The sequence below is a fragment of the Seriola lalandi genome, unplaced genomic scaffold (assembly GCF_002814215.2).
Source record: "Seriola lalandi dorsalis isolate HSWRI2012SDOR001 ecotype SW California unplaced genomic scaffold, Sedor1 jcf7180002054544, whole genome shotgun sequence".
Classification (NCBI taxonomy): Eukaryota; Metazoa; Chordata; class Actinopteri; order Carangiformes; family Carangidae; genus Seriola; species Seriola lalandi.
In genome coordinates this window covers 1,023,175-1,023,778 of record NW_019525097.1, presented here as the reverse complement: position 1 = coordinate 1,023,778, position 604 = coordinate 1,023,175, and positions in this window count along the sequence as shown.

Below are 604 nucleotides of genomic sequence, written 5' to 3'. Positions count from 1 at the left end.
TAGGCATTTTTCACAGCAGACATTTTGACTTGTCACAGCAGGAAGAGCTCAGTTGTTATTAATAACATTGACAATGGCTCTGCTCAATAAGCCCGTGACAGTGTGACGGTGAGTCAGCGTGAACCGGGACACTGAAGCCGAAGCAGCTAAATGGAACTCGGCCATGTAGGTCAACATTTCAACACATGGCTTTTGGGTTTGGCCGAAACTCGGCTGGATGATGTCACAGATTTCATTAGTGGTGTCGTTTGTTTTTCGGAGGATGACACGTTTCCTTCTTTGGTAACCGATGGTAACGTGTGTTTCTCAATGACTAAACCTTGTATTGGCCTGAACAATCCTCCACATAATCCAGGCTGGTGATGTGTGCAGGTCAGAGTATCTATTTTTGGACAGGGCAGAGACATTCTTCCGTGGGGGGGGGGCTGCCTTCCTCAATGACCCCCCCACCCCCCAACTGAAGGCTCATTGCACCCCCCACTCAGCTGCTCCACTTTTAACCCTGGCACCAGTGAGGTTAGTGAGTGTGGGTGGAAATGGGGTTGGGATCTACTTCCAGCAGGCCTTGCGGGTAGGTGGGTGGGCGGGTAGGTGCCTCCCCCCA